This window comes from Zootoca vivipara, chromosome 11 (genome assembly GCF_965207765.1).
Source record: "Zootoca vivipara chromosome 11, rZooViv2.hap1.1, whole genome shotgun sequence".
Lineage (NCBI taxonomy): Eukaryota > Metazoa > Chordata > Lepidosauria > Squamata > Lacertidae > Zootoca > Zootoca vivipara.
In genome coordinates, this window is record NC_142594.1 from 3,655,323 (window position 1) to 3,676,207 (window position 20,885).

A 20,885-nucleotide genomic window follows, 5' to 3' on the forward strand; every position below is an offset into this window, starting at 1 on the left:
ATATAAAAGCTCATAGTATCAAGCAGTACCAAATATCAACATTCAGCACTTTCTTCAGTTCAAGATTTTACCCCCTGTAGTTCCAAGATGACTGAAACTGTGTGCTAAAAGCTCAGGAAGGCAGGAAGATGGCTGGATAAGCTTTCACAGTGGTTGGGGTTGGGACTTCGCTGTTCTCCATGGCTTCCTTTCCTTCCCCGCTATTAAATTATGCAGAAAGAGCACAAACTGCAAAATAAATTTTGCAGTATGAAAAATATGCAAATTTGCTCAATGCAGGTCACAGATTTAAGCTTTTCTTAGCAGAGCATTTGGCTTGCCTGGCCACAGAATTGTATGCTGTAAAATATGTGACCGGGTCATAGAGTGGAAACTTAAAACCATTTAAATCCAAAGCAAGCTACATTTTCTCTAACATTACTTCCAAACCAACCTAAATGAGTTTTAACCCACGTATCATGAAAACAAAGAAGCTTGCTTTGATTACGTGGGGCACTTCACAGGGACACGTGGGGCAAGGTATTATTACAGAGCCATGTCTTGCTAGCAAAGCAGCTTGTTCCAATGTAATGGCTTTTAAACAAGAACCTGAATATGAACATGATCTTTTAAAAGGGAATTAAATGGGGAAAGTTAAGTTATTTAGTCTTTCCCCATCAGTCAAATAATGCACGTGACTAAAACAGTCTCTCCTCTATCGTACCTTCCCCACTGTTTGATAGTGTGAAGTTGTAATCTCTTGGGTTTTGAAAATCTTAAGTTGCCATGGAAACTAACATGGGTTGCCATAGAAATTGCTATGTCCAATTCAGTACTGCATCTTCAAAAGATGAGGCTGGAAAGAAACAGCAACCAAGCACAAATCTTTGTGGTGACATAGTAACAAATCCAGTAAGGGCTGTTTCACATATGACCTAAAGTGGCTCTGGAAGTGGGGAGAATTCGTACGGCTGAGCACAGAGCTGACACACCCACGAGGAAAGGTGAAATAAATGTCTGCCTCAGGCAGCATATACAGGGCAGCAAATCCCGATTCCAATCTTTCTTCCCCCACCTTGTTCCTGATGTAGATCTTCCCTGACCTTTTCTTCCCTGGTAGGGAGTGAGGGGAGCATCATAGTGAGGTCTTAGGCTGGCCCTGCCTGAGCACATACACATGAGTGAATATTTTGCCTCCTGGGGGAGGAGGGTTACTGGTTTGTTTTCTTCTTCTCCTTGTTTTTATTATGTATTTTGTGTTGCTGTTTTTTGTATTCTTATACTGTGAACCACCCTGCGATCTACGGATGAAGAGTGGTATACAAATTTAAATAATAACAACAAAAATAACACTATATTTGCAAAGTATCTTCATTTTAGTAAAAGGTAGTAAAGGCTCGCCTCTTTATCCTGGCCTTTGAAAACTGAAGAACTCATTATGGTGTCCTCCCTGTAATGAGGTATATGGGATTCTTGTTTTGGGGTTTTATGGATGGCGTCGGGGGTTCTTTTATTGTTTTAGCTGCACTGTGTTTTTAAATGCTGCAATCCATTCTGGGTCCTTCTTGTAAGAAGTACAACAAACAACAAACATGCCCTACCCTGTTTCTCTGAAAATAAGACGTAGCCATAAAATAAGCCGTAGCAGTATTTTTAAGCATTCAAGGAATATAAGCCACACCCCGAAAATAAGACATAGTAATAGGCGCGGCAGCAGAAGGAGGAAAAAAAATAAGACATCCCCTGAAAATAAGCCATAGTGTGTATTTTTTTGAGGAAAAATAAATATAAGACGGTGTCTTATTTTTGGAGAAACACGGGGTAGGTATAAAGGACCTGAGTGCTAAACTACACATGACAATGATTTAGAAACATAGGAAGCAAAGCAGATACTCAGCCACAGAGCTACATCTGTTCCTAACTAAGTACAAGTACTGTATCCCTCAATCACATGTAAAGCTGAGGATAAGGAATACGCAGGCAAGGGGTGGTGTACTTGAAGTATGCCCCCTTCCAGCGGCTTTTCTCCTTACAGGCTTAACTTCCATTACTGAAGCCCAGATAGGGGAAATGACTTCAGAGGAAATGGCTTCAGGGGATGCACTGCCAAGGGTTGGGGAGCCATCAGAAAGGGGGAAATTCAATGGCCCTCGCCCACATGACCCTTTTGTGCTTTCAGTTACACACCTCCACCACCACCCCACAACCCTCTTTAAGACATGGATCTATCACCCTCATGTGAAGTTAGACCTCAAGATTGAGGCAGGTCAAAGGCAAAAGGGTAGTGAAAACTCCAGTACTTTCAGCTCCCACTTCACACTTGCCTCTAAAATGTTATTTTGCAGTCTAAATAAACACACACCTTATTGGAAATGGTAATGAGATGGAACTATTAACAGCTGTAGTTCAGATTTCCAAAATGTGGGTCACATGGCCCCACTAGCAGGGCTCACCAGAACTCAGTTCTGGCACCTCTCAGGTGGGCACCATTGCCATTCTAAGAGAACGAGGGAGGTGTTTGGGGTGAGTTCCGGCACCTATTTTTCTAGAAAAATAGCACTGCCCACTGGGATTACCAAAACAAAGAGGATGGAAGACATGGACTGCTGAGGGTGCAGTTATCTGAGACCAGAGATAAAGTGACGTGTTGAACACAGGAACTAAAGTAATAACTGTAGGAAGGTGCATATGAGAACACAGGAACTAAAGGAAGAGAATAACTGTAGGAAGGTTTATCTGAGATAAGTAGGACTGTGAAAAAACAAAGAGGGAAGTACTCAAAAGAGCTGAACAAGTGTAGGGGCGAGGAAGACCCAGGTACTGCATTCAGTTCTGTTGGGCACAGATGTATTCTCGTAAAGTCTGAGTAGTGCTGATCTAAACTCTTGCCCAAGGCCCAAAACTTTCTGTTTTTGCAATGAAAACCAACAGAGCAAGCTGAGCTACCATTTCACAAGTGACAGACTAAGACAAACTGATAGGAATTCTCCCAAGGACACCAACTCAGTAATGGACTTTGAAAGCAGGCCAGGGTGCAACTGTCTACTGTGGACCTCTCCTGCTCCCTTTCTGACAATACAACAAATACAACTAAAACTTTAAAAAGTGTCTTTAGCAACGATTAAGATGAATGTATTGCCAAAGATGTTGTTTCTATTTCAATCACTACCAATAATTGAAAAGCTGAGTTGTTTTAAAGAATGGCAAAAGGTGCTATCAAAATTTATATGGCAAGGGAAGAAGCCAAGAATTAAATATAAGATATTGACTGATGACAAACAAAGAGGAGGCTTCTCTCTACCTGATCTTAAAATTTACTATGAAGCAGCTGCCTTTTGCTGGTTGAAAGAGTGGTTCATACTGGAAAACGCTGATATTTTGGACTTAGAAGGATATGATAATGTTTATGGTTGGCATGCATACGTGTGGTACGATAAGGTTAAGGCCCATGGAAGCTTTAAAAGGCACATTGTTAGAAATTCATTGTTCAAGGTTTGGTCCAGATATAAAGATCTATTAGAAAGAAAAACGCCAAATTGGCTCTCGCCTTTGGAGGCCAAGGTTCGTAAAAGATTAAATATGGAGACCGGTTGGTTGAAATATAGAGATTTGTTGATTCAAGATGGAGACCAATTTAAATTAAAAACATACGAGGAGTTGAAAGGTAAATTGGATGATTGGCTCCAATACCATCAGATAAATGAAGCGTTTAAAATGGATAGAGTAATTGGTTTCCAAATTGAGAGGTCAAAGGTGGAAACAGAATTATTAGAACCTAAGACGAAAATACTTTCGAGAATGTACAAATTGCTGCTAGAATGGCATACAAAAGATGAACAAACTAAAAATGCTATGATTTTGTGGGCAAAGGATGTGGGACATAACATTATGATAGAGGATTGGGAGAAGTTGTGGAAGGAAAATATTAAGTTTACTGCGTGTAGTTTATTAAAGGAGAATATAATGAAAATGATGTATAGATGGTACCTTACACCAGAAAAGCTAGCAAAGATTTACCACAACAACGATAATAAATGTTGGAAATGCAAGAAAGAAATAGGCTCATTTTACCACATGTGGTGGACATGTCCACTGGTGAATGACTTCTGGAATAAGATTTATAATGAACTTAAGAAAGTGCTAAAAGGCACATTTGTGAAGAAACTAGAGGCATTCCTAGTCGGCATTGTAGGGAAGGAGATTCCCAAGAGAAAGGTATCTTTTTTCATGTATGCCACCGCAACAGCAGCGAGACTTTTGATTGCTAAATACTGGAAGCAGCAAACGTTACCTACGATTGATGAATGGCAGATGAAGATGATGGAATTTATGGAACTGGCAGAGATGACCGGACGAATCCGCAACCAGGGAGAACAAGCAATTGAAGAAGAGTGGAAAGATTTTAAATTGTATTTAAAAAATTATGCTAAAGTAATATTTTAAGAATAGAAATTAAGTGGTAAATAAATCTGTGGATTAGGTAAAAGAGGTTATTCTAGAATAGAAAATAAGAAATTTAGTATTAAAAGTGAATATTTAGAGGTAGAATTTGCTAAATTAGAAGTGTGTTTGAGAAACACAGGGACGGGAACCCGAGGAGGTCCCAATATACACTGTGACAAAGATAAGTTATACAGTTTTTTTATTTTTTTTACTTTGAGGTTTTTTCTGCTTTTCTTGATTTTTGTATTTTTGCTTTTTTGTATTCATATCTCCCCCACCCTTTTTAATTTTCTGTAAACCCTTTTACTACTGTGAAAATTAATAAATATCTATTTTTTTAAAAAAAGTGTATGCCTACTCAACTACACTTGCGAAAGCTGCAAGGATGGGACACTTTGAGAAGAACAGTGTTCGCCTTTTAAAAAAGGAAAAGGTAAAAAACTTGATCTTTTTTGCCTATTTGTGTAAGTTAAAGCACCACAGAATCATAGAATCATAGAATTGTAGAGTTGGAACGGATTCTGAGAAGCATCTGGTCCAACCCTCTGCAATGCAGGAATCCTGCCCGCAGCTGTCCCTGGGTGGGTTTGATCTACCAACCTTCTGGTTAACGGCCAGATGCACTGACCCAATGTGCCAAGTGTTTGCTAGAGGGAACCACTACAATCCCCTAAAATGAGGAAAGAGAACAATCACAAAGTAATTGCTTCCACTGCATTCCCACGCTTAGCTGTATGTGCACAGCCAGTAAAAGTGACAGGTAGATCAAAGTACGACAAGCACCTTCTTTACAGTGTTGCAAGAGCAAGAAAAATGCACACACAGAATTCAGACATAAAGCTACCAACTGACAAGAGTCACGATTCCTCAGCAGAAAAAATAACTCCCCTTTACAGCAGTGACCACTGATATTGAAACACCTGTCTCTTTGAATACACTTGTTAGCATGGCTAGTACTGGCAGTGTGCCAACAGCCCTCAGTCCTACCAAACACTGGAGCTCCAACTTGCATCATGGAGCAGTCTGAACCTCACCTCTCCGCCATGGGCATTCGGTAGCATGTAATGCATAATAATAATAATAATAATAATAATAATAATAATAATAATAATTTTATTATTTGTACCCTGCCCATCTGACTGGATCTCCCCAGCCACTCTGAGCAGCTTCCAGGATATACAGAAACATAATAAAACATCAAACATTAAAAACTTCTAAAGGTTATATATATACCGGTATATATATGTCTTTTAAAAGTTATGTAGTAACTCATCTCCTTGATATCTGATGAGAGGGTGTTTCACAGGGTGGGTGCCACCACCAAGAAGGCCCTCTGCTTGATTCCCTGTAACATCACTTCTTGCCGTGAGGGAACCGCCAGAGGGCCCTGGGTGCTGGACCTCTGGGTAGTTTTGAAATCATCTAGGTGTTCCACATACCGTAATTAAAACTGAAATGCCAGTCATTTGCCCATTGTCAAAATAGACCTATTTAGTGCAATGGGCAATTTCTCACAAAAAGGAAGCTATTAGAATATTTCTATGTTTTGTGATGGCTTTCTGGCAGTCCATAATAGGTCATTTTTAATTCAATTTCATCCTTTTTAATTAACTCTTCCCAGAGGCATCATCACTGGAGAATTATTTCCATTTGAATATTTCATTGTATATTTCTAAGCAGACAGACTAGGCAAGTGAGACCATCGTACTCTTTCTTCCATTAGCTGGAAGTAGACTGAGTTGGACCATGTTGCCCTAACCCTCAAAGAAAAACTGCCTTTTGAAGAAAGACAATGATAACAAATTTATTATCTTAATGCACGCACTGGGCATTCTGTGCAAGAACCACTATGCAAGAGGGCAACTAGAACTGGAGAGACGGTGCACGATTTACAATTTAACTTCATTTTTCACCCTTCAGAGTTATGGACTTGTAACTCACCCAAAGGCATCAGGGTGCCCTCCCCCTCTGCAATAAAGGGCCCCACAAGGAAGGGGTAAAAACTTTATTTATTCTGGAGTCAACTCCAGGGGCCATCGGTGCTTGGGCACCCACAATAATATACGTGTGGGTGCTGGGCACCCACAAAGTCAATGAGAAAAGCCGGCAGGCAGCAGCGATACTGCTTCCAAGAGAAAGGCATTTCAGTTCTGCCCTTCACATCCAGCAAGCCAGGCACCCTTTTCAGGGGTAGGGGCTCAGATACAGAGGCAGATTCTCTCTGCCTTCGAGTCTGAGCCCCTTCCCACGAAAAAGGGTGCCTTGCTGGCTGCAGAGAGGAGGAGGAGGAAGAGGAGCCACCGCAAGCTGGATGTGTGCAGGCATGTTCATGTGACATTGCATGTCTGCGTTGTGGCAGCAGGCACCTACAATGCTGAGATTGAGATGGCACCCCTAGGGAGAACTGCTGCTATAGCACTGTTAAGAGTAGGAGCCTCAAAACCCAAGACCCAGCGACTTACTAGGGGCCCTGGTATGACCCATGGCAACACCTGCAACTGCATGGGACACACACTATTGAGCCACTTACCAGAGAGAAAGCCACTGCTCTCCATAGCACAAAGGGGGGGGGCAAGAACAAAATACAGTAGATGTTATCAAGGTGAATGCATGTGGCTCCCATTTGCTTATGTGCTGAGAGATAACAGGAATGCGTGGTGTGATTGGTGAGGGCAGCTAATGTGAAGATTAACCTTATCTGCAGACTCTGGTTCTTCCTTCAAAAGTCCCCCCCCCTGCCCCCCTTACTTCCTTTTCACAACCCAGATGGGGTGGGTGGGGAGAGATTGACTACCAGAGACAGCATTTGCAGGGAGAAATCAGAGGGTGCGGGTAAGCTCCCTTGCTGCCCACATATCCCCCCTCCCAACTCCATCATTATGGGAGGAGGGATTTACAGTAGGGGAATCCTGTGTTTTCCTCGTAACATTTTGTTCCATCCTGACTCATCACTACCTACCACTACTATCTGGCACAGGAAACCCCACTGATTCCTTTTGACAGCTGACTTTCTGGAATACTTGTGCCAGGACATAGTAGGGAGATGAATTTATACTTCTGCTCCTTTGCTATTCATTCTATAAATGTTTCACTTTCTAAGAAAATAGATAACTTGGAGCTGCAGTAGTCATTTTTAATGTTAGAAAAGCATTACAGCACAAGCCTATCAATGCTTACTTCCTGGAAAGTGTAAATGGGTTTGCAGCTTTTGCCACTAAAATGGGGGAAATTAGATACAGCAGTTTTGACATGTTATCCATTAACTGATGGTAGAATTTATTTTTGGAAATTGAATTTTATGCAGTTGATATATCAAGTGAACAATTAAGAGGTGGTTTCTGGGCAGTTGTTGGATTGTGAATTTGGTCCTTTGTATATTTTGCTACAGCTTTGTATATTTCCACTGGGAATGTGCAATACTAAGTGGAACACTATTGCATTTCTCAGTGGTTTGCAGATGGGAGAAAAGAGAAACCTAAAAGAAGAGTTGTGCTCACCATCAAATGTATCTTACCTAACCTATTATGACTTCCATGAACAGAAACACAATTAAAGATGAAAGTGTTTAAAATGTAGAAAGGTAACTGGTAGAAAATGGTCATTGAAACAACCAGGGATTGAACATCCATCAATATATGAATTTTTTTAAGAAAGAAAAAAAGTGACTCAGTATGAGAGAAACCTTAAAAACAACAAAAGTCAAAGAGAAGGAAAGGCAGAGGAGCAGGAAGCAATCAGTGATGCTCCTAACTATGTATAGGGTTTCCATGTGGGAATGAGAAGTGGAGTGTGGCTCTTTGTCTCTGTTCATCCTTTTGCATGATCTCTGTTTCTCATTTCAGTAGGACCCCACTGGCACTTCCTTTGTCTATCTATTCCATTGTGTTTGGCTATCAGGACAAAATCCTCTTTATCTTCAAAGAAACAAGAAGATAAAACATCTCATCAGATTTTGAAAGGTTTTCAAAAAGGTTTTCAAAATCACACTAAGAAAGAATTTGTAAGTCTATGTTTTTAAAAATTGATGGATAGGGAATATTTTTTAAATATTTGCTTGGAAACAAGGAGTGGAAGGAACATATCCTCATGATCCATTTGTCAAGTTCATGCAGTACTGCAGTGACTGGATGTTTTGCTTTTCAAAGAAAAAAATTAATACATTTCCTTCAAATTGCAGATATGTCTTTTTTCTGCTTCGGTGACAATGAGCTGTTAAAACTGCAGTTTGTCAACCTATTGCTGAAAATGTTTTCTTAACAGCAAGCTCTTAACTGCATGAATGAATGAAAAAATGAATGAGCCTTCTGTGGAAAATAATGCATCATACAACATCACTATTTCAGTAGATTCAGCAATGTCAATAGTTGCTCAAAATAATATAGTAAGAACGACTTGTGGGGCAAGGTAAGAAAAACGCTATTCAGAGATAAAAGAAAAAGAAGCTCTTTTAAAATGGCCTTTTTTTAAAAAAAGTGAAAACCATTACTTTCTTTGTCATAGTAATGAATTCTGGCTTGCACTTCCCAGGGAAATGCGAAGCCCGAATAGTACATTTCTGTCTTGATTAGATTCATTTTGAACATGCCAATGCAGATAGCTTGATGCAGACCAAGGTACCTTTCAGTCTCCAACATTCCAACATTTCTCAGGCTGAAGGAAGTAGAACTTTTATTGCATCATGAGAGGAACAGCTCTAAGTAAGGATCCTTTCTCACATTGTGCAAAAGACTCCTTCCTGGGCCATAAAGGTACAGCAAATGTCAGAAGCCTAGAGCTGCATTGGAAAGGGTCTAGTTGCAGGCATCCTGTTCTATCAGAATCATTCTTCGTGCAAGCTTCGGCTTCTTCTTCTTCTTTGTCTTAACACAGTCTTAACAGTGAGTCCGTGAGTGGCGGTGGAGGCCAATTCTGGATACACACGTCCTTCCACAGAGGTGACATAGGTTTCCGCACTGGCTTTGATCACGGTGAGGGTGATCAGCACCAGCATGAGGAACAGCCATTGTGTGGGCTCCTCCCAGGCAGCCCAGGACTTTTGGTGTTACTGTTGAGGCACAGAAATGAGCCACATAATGTAGTGGTTTCCCTGCTTCAAGCCTAAGAATAGGTTGTCAGCTGAGGCTAAATAATGTGAGTAAGCAGCTTCCTGTGGGGCACTTTTGCTGTCGTACGCTTTAAAGACTTTCAAAAACCAACTTCAAAATTTCGTTTCTGTACCACCAACAGGCATCCTTGCCTCCTGACACACACACACACACACACACACACACATTTATAAGTTACTTCTACTTTATTTTTCAGTTGAATAGAGCAACCACATACTATCATTTCAGAAATCAGTTTACACCCCCCCCCAAAAAAAGTGTTCAGTCCAGTTCTAAGGCAAAAGTGATATTCTAGTAGCCAAACCGAACATTTTGGAAAGTGTGGTTCACTGTGAGGTACACATACAATAAAAAAGGAGAAAGTAGCTACACTGTATTGTCTCAACTGAAAGAAATGTGAATGAACACTACTGGGAAAACATGCAAGTGGGATCTAGACCAGGAGTGGATAGCTTGTGGCCCCTCCAGACACTGCTGGACTTGAACGCTCATCAGCCCCAGCCAGCACAGTCAATGGTTCGGGATGACAGGAGCTTTAATCCAACGTCTGGTGGACCACAGGTTTTCTTTCACTGATACAGGCTGTAGAGGAGGAGGGTGAGTGTAATCTAATAAGTGAAGAAATAAGAACATACAGTGGCCAGGTGCGTAGGAAGCCGCTCCGGCACCCGGAGTGGCAAACTTATTGCACACTCCATAGCGCGCATGCACAGTGTCACTACGGAGCAGGGTGCCTGCGACGGCGCAGCACCAGGGGATCCCGGTGGTAGAGCAGTGCCACCGGCAAACCACGAGCAAGCCGTGGAGCGAGATTTGTAAAAAATCTTCGCTCTGCAGCTTGCTCACTCACCTGCTAGGCGCACACTTTGCTTCTTCTTGCTGGGGCAGAGGTGAGGGGTGAGCCAGGGAGGGGTACCAGTGGCCTTGGCCCGCCCCTCCCCTCCGCCCCAGCAGGAAGAAGCAAAGCGCGCTACGGCAAACCGTGAGCAAGCCGTGGAGCGAGGTTTTTAAAAAGTCTCACTCTGCAGCTTGCTCACTCACCTGCTTGGTGCGCACATTGCTTCTTCCTGCTGGGGCGGAGGTGAGGGGGGGCAGGGAGGGGTGTCAGTGGCTGCCGCTGATGCCCCTCTCTGGTCCGCCCCTCGCCTCCGCCCCAAGAGGAAGAAGCAAAGTGCGCCAGCCGAGCAGGTAAGTGAGCAAGCTGCAGAGTGAGAGTTTTTAAAAACCTCGCTCCACGGCTGGCTGCTCGCTCGCGGGGGGCGGGGGGCACCAAGTGTCACCCCCCCTCCAGGGCACCCAGGGTGCACCGCCCCCTGCACACCCCCTTGCTACGCCACTGACAGTGGTACCTCAGTTTTCAAACATCTCTGTTGGCGAACATTTCAGTTTTGAAACGCCATAAACCTGGAAGTACCGTATTTTTCGTTCCATAAGATGCACTTTTTTTCTCCTAAAAAGTAGGAAGAAATTCTGTGCGTCTTATGGAGCGAATGTGTGGTCCCTGGAGCCGAACTGCCCAGTGGCTAAAGGCAGATCGTGCTTTATTTTATTTTATTTTTAAGAAAGAGCTAAAGGCTAACAAGAAGGAAAGAGATCAGGGAGGGAGATAAGAGAGCTAGCTCCCTTCCCGGCCCCTCCCGGCCCCTTGCCTAGGCCTCAATGGTTGTCTGCAGAGGGAGACATGTGACTGGATGATTAGATTATCTGTCTGGAAACTGTAGAAATGGGTCCCTTTCCTAGAGAAGCTGCAGTGAGTTGTGAGTTGAACCCCATAAAAACAGGATTTTTTTCCCTTTGCAAGGAAACTGAGCAACTTTGAGCTGATCCTAAAAAATGAACCTTTCCCCCTTTGCAAAAAAGATGCACAACTGCAAGCTGACACCCCCCCCCCAAAAAGGGGCTTTTCCCATTTGCAAAAAAAAGCTGCACAACTTTGAGCTGATCCTTAAAAAATCGAGCTTTCCCCCTTTGCAAAATAAGCTTCCTCATATATTTAATGGGGGTGGGGCAAAGGCACCTAGGCCTCTAGGAGTTGGCTGCTATGCCTAGGACAATTCAAGAAATCAAAATATTTGTTTCTTGTTTTCCTCCTCTAAAAACTATGGTGCGTCCTGGGACTTCCGGCGAGCTGCGGACATCTTAGGAAGCGCGGGATAGCCCTCCGGGGAATCCCGAACTTAACGGAGCCTATAGAGGTCACGCGAAGGCTCCGCGGACCTCAAAAACCTCAGGGGGGGTTACCCTGAGGGTCGTGGCACCCAGCAGCGCCCTGCGTGCTCTCCTGCACCCGGTTTTTATTGCTTGAGAGCCGGGCGGAGGATCGAGCTGCGGGCGCGAAGGGGGAGAGACCACTGACTCCGTTAAGTGCAGTCTCTGGCTTCCGATGGTAAGCGGCAAGTTTCCTTAAATTAAAATTAATCTGAGGAATAAAGAAGGTGGAAATTGGATTTGGAGTGAGGCTAATAATCGGATTTTTGAAGCTGTGGGGCGCAAAAAGGGAGTCCGTCCCAGCAGCGGGGAAAAATGGCGCAGGAAAGAGATCGGAGGAGCTGAGCAACGGAAACGAAACTGACTGCCTGCGGAGTGAGTTTTTCAGAAGTCCTTGATTACTTTGTAACAAGGCAAGTTTTGATGGTGAAAAAGAGTTATTTAGAGTTTATATATTGATACTTTGTCTCTACCTTGGGGGTGGAACTGCAAGCGATCTGGATATTTTATATTTTCTGCGCTCTAGCCCGGAAATCAGAGGGGCTCTGAGTTGCCTGAGTACCTTACCTTTACCGCTGCAGCACCGATGGTGGGAATATGAAGGCTGATTTTCTTTTACAATTATGAACAAAGTTAAAATTGCTCCCCAATAACTGAGATCCTGAAGGGGGGGGTCGATTTTGGATTAAGCCAGCAAGTGGCTGAAGAGGGGATTCATAGCTTTGGAACTACGGATCTGGGGTCTTTACTTTCCCTTATTTGGATTAAGCCGACAAGTGGCTGAAGTATTTGGGCTCTTTGGGGTCTTATTGGACTTAACATGTGGATTAAGCCTACAAGTGGCTGAAGAGTTGCGGGACTTGGCTTCTTTGTTTCAGGTTTTAAGAAATAAAAGGGGGACCGGGCTGTTTGAGAGCTGAAGAGGGATTTTGTTAAAAAGGGACTGAACTATTGCAACTATTAACTGTTGTTTCTCTGCCTTTGGGAGAGGAAAAGTACTGGAAGGTTTGGGACTGTAGAGTGTCAGACCCAGTGGCAGAAGGAACAATAGGTGAATTTGGGCCCTGGAATTAAGTATAGTGCCATCTAGGGGCCGATAGGGTACTGCAGGTTTATTGTAAGAATTTATTAATACTGATCCCCCTAGCGGCGAAGAGGGGAACTTCCCCTCTTCTGGGAAGTTTTCTCTTTTTTTTTTTGCAGGAGAATGGCTGGCAAAGAAGAAAAGAAGGCAGCAGGAACACCAAAAGATAGAAGAGGCTCAAAGCAAGAAGAAGTCAAGGATTTAGAAGCTCTATGGCAAAAAATTAAAGATGAATTTAAACATAGTGAACAACGAATGGACAAGAAATTGGGAGAGATTGATAAGAAGATTGAAGGAGCTGTGGGAGAATTATCGACTCAAATAAAAGACTTGTCGGTGAGATCCAAAACAATGGAAGAATCAATCAAGAAGACCCAAAAAGATGTAAAGGAGGTCAAAAAAGAGACAGACAAAGTGAAAGATAAAATGAAGAAAATGGACCGGGCACATGAACAAATGTTGGATAATTTAGCATTAATTGAAATGAAGCAAAGGCAATTGAATGTGAAACTGAGGGGTATCCCCGAAGAATCAGGAGAAGATATTAAATCAAGGATAATTGCTGAATTGGCAAAATGGATGGGAAAGACGGACGAAGAAGTAAGCCAGACAATTGTAAATGTATTCAGAATTAAGGTAAAATCAGCAAAGGCCAAAGCTAGGAAAGCGCCTGGTGATTGCATGGTGATTCTCAATTCAATGGAGATGAAAAATGAGATCTTAAGCTTGAGTTTTACCAATAAGCTAATCATCGGAGGCAAGTCTATAATCGTGTTTAAAGAAATTCCAGGAAGATTTTTGAAAAAACGCGACAATTATAAAGCAATGGTGGCCTTGCTCAGGAAAAACGGAATTCAACATAGATGGGAATACCCTGAGGGAATAATGTTTTTCTATAAAGAGAAAAGACATGTGCTGACAAGCATGCACGATATTGGGAAATTCTTGAGAAAATATGAAAAGTTTTTGGGAGAGTTGACCCCAGATCTGGCTGTTTTAGCTGAAGCGACAGCAGAGGAAGAAGAAGAACCAAAACCACAAAGAAGAAGAAGAAAGAAAAAAGAAGAAGAAGAAAAATCTGAGGAAGAAGACCAGGGAAAAGAAGAAGAAGAAGATAAAGAGTCAGAGAGTGAAGAAGAAGAAGAGGATAAAGATTTAAGTAAGAAACCCGACCAAGACTAGATAATATCTTTTCTTCCTGAAATTAGGAAGTAAAATGGCGTTGAAGATACATTCCTGGAATGTGAATGGCTTGAATAATAAAGTTAAAAGAAATAAAATTGATCATATTTTGAAGAAGAAAAATTTGGATATAATTTGCCTCCAGGAAACACACGTGGCGAAAAAACATAATTATATTCTTAGAAATAAAAGGCTGGGTAAAGAATTTATAAATTCGGTAGAAAATAAAAAGAGAGGAGTGGTTCTGTATATAAAAGACAAATTGGATCCGAAGCTGATTTTTAAAGATGAAGAAGGAAGAATGATAGCGGCCCAAATATCGACCCAAGGAGAAAAAATGTTGGTGGTGGGGATCTATGCGCCGAATGAAAATAAAGCGGAATTTTACAAGAATTTGGAGGAAAGGTTGATGGATTTCATGGACCAAAAGATAGTACTTATGGGCGATTTCAACGGAGTGACAGTGCCAGAGTTGGATAGGACAAAGAAAAGGAAGAATGAAGGTAAATTACCGAAATCTTTCTTTGAACTGGTAGAAAACCTGGGCCTAGTGGACATTTGGAGGTTAAAGCATCCTACGCTTAAACAGTTTACATTCTTCTCAGAACCAAATCAAAGTTCTGGAAGAATAGATCATATATGGATCTCCAAAGAACTAGTGCCCAGGGTGAGCAAAACAGAGATAATACCACGAACACTGTCAGATCATAACTCAATATTTATGGAATTGAAAAGCAAAGATCAGAATTCCTTTAGGTGGAGAATGAACGAAGAGCTTTTCGAAGACAAAGAGGTGGTGAAAAAAGCTAAGAATGTTTTGAAAGACTACTTTTACTGGAACCTACAAAAAGACACTGGATTGGACATGGTATGGGATGCAAGTAAAGCAGTGATGAGAGGCTTTCTAATACAGCAAAATAGTTTTCTGAAACGAAAGAAAGAAAAGAAGAAGGAAGAAATTCTGAAATGTCTCATGGAAAATGAGAAAAACCTGATAGATAAACCAGAGAATCAACAGATTAAAAATAATATAAAGATGCTACAGACACAATTCTCTATGTTGATCAATCAGGAGATAGAGTGGAAAATAAAGCAGATGAGACAAAAGAATTTTGAGTCAGCGAACAAAACAGGAAAATGGTTAGCTTGGCAATTAAGGAAACGTCAAAATCAAAATATGATATTGAAGATAAATATGGAAGGAAAATTAACTGAGGAACCAAAGGAAATAAAGAAAGCCTTTCAAAAATTTTATAAAGAGTTGTATTGCAAAAAGAAAGAAGAGGAGAAGAAAATCAGTGACTATTTAAGAAAATATGGATTGAAACAAATTCCAGAAGACGAAAGAAAAAAACTTAACAACAGGATAACAACACAAGAAATACACCAGGCAATAACGAGAATGAAACTAGGAAAAGCCCCAGGACCAGATGGATTATCAGCAAAATATTATAAAGTTTTAAATGGACAGTTGGCACCAATTTTAGAAGAAGTGATGAATAACATCCTTGCAGGAGGAAAGATCCCAAATACATGGAAGGAAGCGTATATAACATTGATTCCAAAACCAGGAGCGGACAGCTTAGAAGTTAGAAATTACAGACCAATTTCTTTATTGAATAATGATTATAAGCTCTTTGCAGATATAATGTCCAAGAGATTGAAAGAAGTTTTGAATGAAATGATACATAAAGATCAAGCTGGCTTTCTTCCTGGCAGACAGTTAAAAGACAATGTTAGACATATTATAGATGTAATAGAATATCTGGAAACCAAGATAGACAAGCCAGCAGTGCTAATGTTTGTGGATGCAGAGAAAGCATTTGACAATATATCTTGGCTGTTTATGAAGAAGAATTTGGAATCGATGGTTGGTAAAGATTCATTTCTGTATGGGATCGAGGCAATATATTCAGAACAAAAAGCAAGATTGATTATTAATAATACATTAACAGACTATTTCGATATCACAAAAGGAACTAGACAGGGGTGTCCTTTATCTCCTTTATTATTCATCATGGTCCTGGAAGTACTATTGAACAGGCTAAGAGATCTTTCAACTATTAGAGGAATTAAAGTAGGCGCGAAACAATTCAAAGTGAAAGCCTTCGCGGACGACTTAGTTTTAACTCTGGAAAATCCCAATGAAAGTGTTGCAGAGGCTATAGAAGAAATTGAGAAATTTGGACAATTAGCAGGATTTAAATTAAACAGACAGAAAACAAAGGTTATGACAATGAATATGACGAAAGAGGAAAAGCAAGAGTTACATCTAAAATATGGTTTCGATGTGGCAAAAAAAGTAAAATACCTCGGAATATGGATGACAACAAAGAATATTAATCTATACAGTGACAATTATGAACCAGTATGGAGAGATATTAAGAAAGACCTGGAAAGGTGGACTAATATGAACATGTCATTTTTAGGAAGAATAGCAGCAATTAAGATGAACATATTACCTAAAATGTTATTCTTATTTCAAACTATACCTGTAGTGAAGGGTACAAGACAATTTCAAGAATGGCAGAAGATTTTGTCAAGATTTGTCTGGCAGGGGAAAAAACCTAGAATAAAACATAAAATTTTGATAGATAGAAAAGAAAGAGGCGGTTTCTCCCTACCAGACTTAAGACTTTATTATGAAGCGTCTTGTATGTGTTGGATTAAGGAGTGGATAACGTTAAAGAATACTGATCTGCTAGATTTGGAAGGTTTTAACAATAGATTTGGATGGCATGCATATTTATGTTATGATAAAAAGAAGTCTCATACTGGGTTTACTAATCATGTGATAAGGAGATCTCTATACGAGGTCTGGGAAAGAAACAAAATGCTGTTAGAGATTAAAAAACCATGGTGGGTTTCACCAGTAGAGGTATTAACAGTTAAGAAAGTAAATATGGAGGGGAAGTGGGCCACTTATGAGGAAATCTTGACAAGGACTGAAAAAGGATGGAGACTTAAACCCTATGAAGAAATTAAAGGAGTTTTAACAGGATGGATACAATACCATCAAATAAACGATGTTCTTAGGGAGGACAGAAAAATAGGATTTGAGGATAAAAGGTCCAAATTCCAAATAGAAGTGCTTGAAGGCAAAACAAAGCTTCTGTCAAAAATGTACAATTTGTTGTTAGAGTGGTATACAAAAGATGAGTTGACAAAAGAAGCGATGATTAAATGGGCAAAAGATTTTGGGCATAATATTGAATACGACGCGTGGTTGAAATTATGGACTCAAACCTTGAGATTCACAGCATGTACCGCCTTGAAAGAAAATGTGTATAAGATGTTGTATAGATGGTATTTAACACCAGTTAAATTAGCCAAAATGTTTAGAATGAGTGATAAAATTTGCTGGAAATGTAAAGAGGGAAACGGTGAATTCTATCATATGTGGTGGACATGCGATAAGGTAAAAAGATTTTGGGAGATGTTTTATAATGAGTTGAAAAAGATGTTTAGATATACCTTTCCAAAAAAACCGGAAGCATTCTTGCTAGGAATAATGGGAGAAGAGATTAGAAAAGAAGATCAAGTATTGTTTATGTATGCGACAACCGCGGCTAGGACTTTGTTAGCCCAAAAATGGAAAACACAGGAATTACCAACAATTGAGGAGTGGCAGACTAAAATGGTGGACTATGCTGAACTCGCAAGGATGACTTGCAAGATTCGCGACCAGGGGGAGACAAGGTTTCAAAAAGACTGGAGTAAATATGTGGAATATATGGAGAAAAACTGTAGATCTTTAAAAACACTTGCAGGATTGAAGTAAATCCTACGAATTGATTAAAAAGTCAAAAAGGAACTGCAAAAAGGGAGTCAACAAGAAACCCGCATGAAGGGAGGGGGGGAAGTCGTAGCTCGGCAGAGCAGGATGTTAGATGAAAATTTATAATGTTTTGTATAAAAGAATGTTTTTTTTTATTTATTTTAATTGGTTAAATTCGGAAAATTGAATAAAAATTCATTTTTTAAAAAAAAAAAAAACTATGGTGCGTCCTATGGAGCGAAAAATACGGTAAGCGCTTCAGTTTTCGAACACGCCTTGGAAGTCGAACATGCCACGCGACTTCCGCTGAGTGCAGAATCCTGAGGCCTAGCTGTCTGCTATTAAGGTTTTGGTTTTCAAATGTTTCAGAACTCGAATGGTCTTCCGGAACGGATTACGTTCAAATACTGAGGTACCACTGTATTTTTGCAGAGCCTGGCTGGCCTCCAACTAGAAGCCCTGTGTGAACAGAGTATCCACGATGATTATACCAGAATTTAACTGTTATTCAACCAGCTCTGTCTCCAGATCCATAGCTAGACTTCCTTGCCCAACTCTACGTTCCACTTCTTGGCTTCATTAAACTCCAGCAATTGCCTGTCAGTCCAGCTATATTACTGTCTTGCATACCCAGTAGTATTTTTCTGGACTGGGAGGTTCTTGTTTCTGTCTTGCAGACTTCCCACTCTGCAATGCTACCAGGTACTCCACCAGGACCATGGAGTAGGTTCCAGACTACCCTCCCAATTGAGCTGTTCACTTACTTCAATTTTGGCTTATTGAACCCAGTCTTAGAGTACTGGTTATTTTCAGTTTTGGTCTCATTCGCACTGAATGAGTGTTAAATCTCAGGTTGCTTAGTGAGCCCTAGGACCGACATCCAGAGAACCTTTGACAGTACTGGTGCAGTGGAAAAGCATGGCCACCACTGCTTGTCCAGCTCCATCATTCCATGCTCCTTGTGCTTAAAATACTTGCCGTATTTAATTTAATTCTGCTCCACAATAAGAAACAGAAAAGGTGCAGAAATGATGGGACTCTAGAAGGAATAGGGTGGGAGGTGGAAGAGTCAGCACCCTGTCCTGCTGTATAAAGATGGCTCAGTCAATACAGCATGAGACACTTAATCTTAGAGTCATGGTTTGAGTCATTGGGCAAAATATTCTGCAGTTGCAGGGGGTTGGACTTAGATGACCCTCATGGTCCTTTCCAACTCTATGGTTCTACTACATTAGGTAAGAGGTTGCAACCTGGCAATCCTAGTAAGCTCAACATGTGCTTTATTCTTGGATTGTCAACTCAGGTCTACATTCAAAGAGCTTGAGTCATGGCTTGAGCTGCTGTGTTATCATTATGTGATGGCTATTTTACCATCAGCACAAGACCAAAAGCGAAATTAATATAACATTTATCATGCCACGGAGGGCTGAATGTTCTGGGGTGGAATGTCATTCTCACCAAGGAAACAAGAGTTCACTTGTGATTAAGACTTCATATTTCCCTTGCCTGAAATTTGTGGTGTGTGTGTAAGAAAGAGCGAAAGTCCCAAAACAATGACAACCAGAACAATTGCTTGAAAGGAAGCTTTTACAGTAAACAAGCAAATAGCTGGGGCTTGTTTTTGCAAGGATGTATTAAAAGAAGATAAATGTCAATAATATTTTAACATCAAAGGCAAATTTCTCTCAAGTTACAGGCAACAAACACTTGAATTTGATTATTAAATTGAAAAAGCTTTAATTAGCCCACGTCAGTTTGCGTTTAAAAAAATGAAAACATCCCATGCTAAATATACCTCTCAAGGTTTATTTTAACAACAGTCTCTTATACATACTCATACAAATTAAATACAGTGTCCTTGAATCCATTTCGCATATACACAAAGAACTTCAACTTTTAAAAATAAGAAGTCCCACAGGATCACAAATGTCCCACAGATGTACCTAGGAGTACGCCTCACTGTACTTGACAGAGCTTACTTCCATGTAAACATGCATGGGATTGCACTGTCACTCTCTTAATATCTCACACATTAGTTAGTCCTAAAGCTGAGTAATGGATATATAGCCACCAAACAGAAATTTATCTAACACAGTGCATTCCACTCTGTGCTCCTAGAAACACTTCCAAGTCTAGGAAACCTACAACCCAAGGGCCACCCAGCAGTGTAACGTGAGTTGCTGGCACCCAGGGTGGGCAAGCCGCTGATACCACTGGAGCACGCCATTCCCCCACTAGAGCCATGTTACTTTCATGAGTAAAATGTTGTTGTTGTTGTTTAGTCATTTAGTTGTGTCCGACTCTTCGTGACCCTATGGACCAGAGCACGCCAGGCACTCCTGTCTTCCACTGCCTCCCACAGTTTTGTCAAACTCATGTTTGTAGCTTCAAGAACACTGTCCAGCCATCTCGTCCTCTGTCGTCCCCTTCTCCTTGTGCCCTCCATCTTTCCCAACATCAGGGTCTTTTCCAGGGAGTCTTCTCTTCCCATGAGGTGGCCAAAGTATTGGAGCCTCAGCTTCAGGATCTGTCCTTCCAGTGAGCACTCGGGGCTGATTTCCTTCAAAATGGATAGGTTTGATCTTCTTGCAGTCCATGGGACTCTCAAATGTAGTTAGTAAAATGTAGTTAGCCCTTAAAGGTTCACTCACATACGCACACACGTCACTATAGCCCACATTGCTCAATGCTTAAGGTGATCTTGTGAAGTGATCATATAGCCACAATGAGCCACATTATCATTTTCAAACTGTGTTTCAAGCAACCCTGTGGTTTCTCAGAAGTTCTCAGAAGTTATAGCAGGGCTTCCATAATATGATGATCAGTAACAGCAGACAAACTTCCTAGAAACACAGCTCAGGGCTTTTCATAGAAAGCACAAGTCCAAGCAGTTTCCATTCATCCCACGCTTTCAAGGCACAGGTCTGAGTGCTTTTGCCTTTGCCCGCCACTTTCCCCCAGAAAACCTGCTCTTTAGCACTAAAGTAGAACAAGCAGAAATCAGTGGAAAACCTGATTGCTGATTGTTCTGATTCAGTGCTGTGGAAAACGTCAGCGCAAATGGAGGTGTGGATAGGTCCTTGTTCACCACTATCAACCATCTGCT